At 41.4% G+C, this 2,517-nt stretch overlaps 1 pseudogene; it reads left to right on the plus strand.

Annotated features, from left to right (window-relative positions):
* The first annotated feature begins 2,190 nt into the window (after window positions 1-2,190).
* LOC126420072 (5S ribosomal RNA) lies at window positions 2,191-2,308 on the plus strand (annotated as a pseudogene).
* The last annotated feature ends 209 nt before the right edge of the window (window positions 2,309-2,517 follow it).

Raw genomic sequence — 2,517 nt, forward strand, 5'->3', positions numbered from 1 at the left:
TAATACAAATTTCTCAGCTGTCGATCTTCTTTAGTTTCCCAGCTCCAGTATCAGTACCACATTTTCGAATGTGTACTTGCTATATTACAGGCGAAACCCCTGACACAACTAAAATTTGTATCCTGTCCTTCACTTCGCCTTTACACTGACACTATATATGTCAATTGGCGAGCAAGATACAAATGTTGCGTATAGCTATATAGCTCAAGTAACGAATGGGATACTATTAGCGTCCAAGGCAACAAGAAAACTGTACCCCTTAGTGAAATACGGGATACAAATTGTGCATGTGTCGTCTTCTTGTCTCCGTGTAGTTCAGTTGTGGTACAGGTTGCAAATGTAACTTACGTCTATTTCCACCTTTTCGTTACCAGTGTAAATATATAGAGGTCAACGGAAGTCTGGTATACATATATTACATAAGTAGGTCCTTCTGCCATCAGTAGTACTGATATGTACGTAAGAAAGGACTGTTAGTAATAGCGGAGACGAAATAAACGACACATCTACAATTTGTATCCCGTGTTACACTTACAGTTTACTGAAGCGGAGCATACATCGTTCAAGTGAAGAACAGGACAGTTATGCTAGTGAAAACGAAGAACTCGACTTACGACAAACTCGTATTCCGTACTGTACTTAAGCAACACACTTCGAGTGAGCTTTTAATTTGTATCCGGTGTTTCATTTGCGGTTTAGTGAAGCAGGGGATACATCGTTCAAGTGAACAAAAGGACAGCAATGCTAGTTGAAACTAAGAAATCGACGTACGCTGAACTTGATCCCGTACTGCACTTACGCAATACAGTTCGAAAGAGTTTCGAGATACAACTGACATGCACGTAACGTGATGTATTCTTTGCTAGTAATATATTTCATTCATTTCTTTCCATTGTATTTTGCGGAGAAATACTAAGATACAAACACGCGATATCATTAACGTGAAAATACTACTGGCCCTTATATATGTGAAGTACAGTTTTTCTCTCTTGCATTCCTTTGTTCTGACCATTATTCTCAGCTCTCTCATCTTTGTAACACATGCTCTCTGGCCAATTCTGACGTCATTGGTCAAAGCCGACGGGTTGTATCCCCTGCTAAACTAGACCAGAGAATCTCATCGGCCCTTAGGCGGCCAAAATGAAACATACTGAACTCATTCAGTGCTGTGAATTGTGGTAACTGAAATTAATTTTAACTTCGAAATTAATGAAAGATCAAAATTGAGAAGTCTCTCGCATTTACATTTAATAACATGATTCGTCAGCTTAATGGCCGACTAAATCCTGCTAGGGGAGATGAGCCCCCTGCACTATTAATTATAATTAATGGTTGCGATCATTAGAGGTGACAACTAAGTCAATAATACACACTTTCTAATAACAATGTCTACTATATTTTTCAAAAATACAGATAAAACTAACGTTAATTATCAGACAGCACTACAATGCCGGCCTACCGCTAGACGAAACAAAACGGGAGAGTTGGTTCACTCTTAGCATTGTCTCTGATCTTCATGGCCTATATTACACAGAGATTATACAAAAAAACTGTGTTTTGTTAATTACATCGATATTTGTGTTTTGATAATAATAACTTACGTTCTTTACTACTTGTTATACATTGCGCACACGTACACGGTCTTGAAATAATTTATAATTCACACGTCTCATAACAAAAACTTCCTTTCCCTTTCTCCAAATGTCAATTTACGTGACGTACCGTCACACCTCCTACGCGTTCGCCAGGCGTTGTGGATGTATATACGCGTACCGCTTGGATTTTCCTTCTGTGCTATGGACATCCGAATGCGTCCTGGGCAGTCGACCTCTCACTGCTGCGAACGAGTTAGTTTCATATCTCGCTGAACAGAAAAGTTTCGAGTATTTATGGTTCAAGACATGTGCCTCATTGCATGCCACCATTTGACATATGACGATTGCTATGATCAGGTGATATGTGATGCGCAAGGGCGTGAATGGGTGCGTCGCAGACGACCGACCTTCGGATGTAAAACCCAATAACTCGAGGACAAAATGAAACATCTCAATTTTAAATAAATTTGAGATATATTATCTACATTTCAATTCCTGCAACTTATCAGCTAAAATCAACTATACACAAAGTTTACGCAGTGCATTTTTACCTCTGCAAAATCTTTAAAATTTTGCGTAATGCTTTACTTAATTTAGCAACGGCCTTGCCGCAGTGGATACGCCGGTTCCCGTTAGATCACCGAAGTTAAGCGCTGTTGGGCGTGGCCGGCTCTTGGATGGGTGACCATTCGGGCCGCCACGCGCTGTTGCCATTTTTCGGGGTGCACTCAACCCCGTGATGCCAACTGAGGAGCTTCTCGAGCGAACAGTAGCGGCTCCGGTCAAAGAAAACCGTCATAACGACCGGGAGAGTGGTGTACTGACCACACGCCCCTCCTATCCGCATCCTCAGCTGACGATGACACGGCGGTCGGATCGTGCCGATGGGTCACTTGTGGCTTGACGACGTAGTGCTTTTACT

The sequence above is a fragment of the Schistocerca serialis genome, chromosome 9 (assembly GCF_023864345.2).
Source record: "Schistocerca serialis cubense isolate TAMUIC-IGC-003099 chromosome 9, iqSchSeri2.2, whole genome shotgun sequence".
NCBI classification, from domain to species: domain Eukaryota; kingdom Metazoa; phylum Arthropoda; class Insecta; order Orthoptera; family Acrididae; genus Schistocerca; species Schistocerca serialis.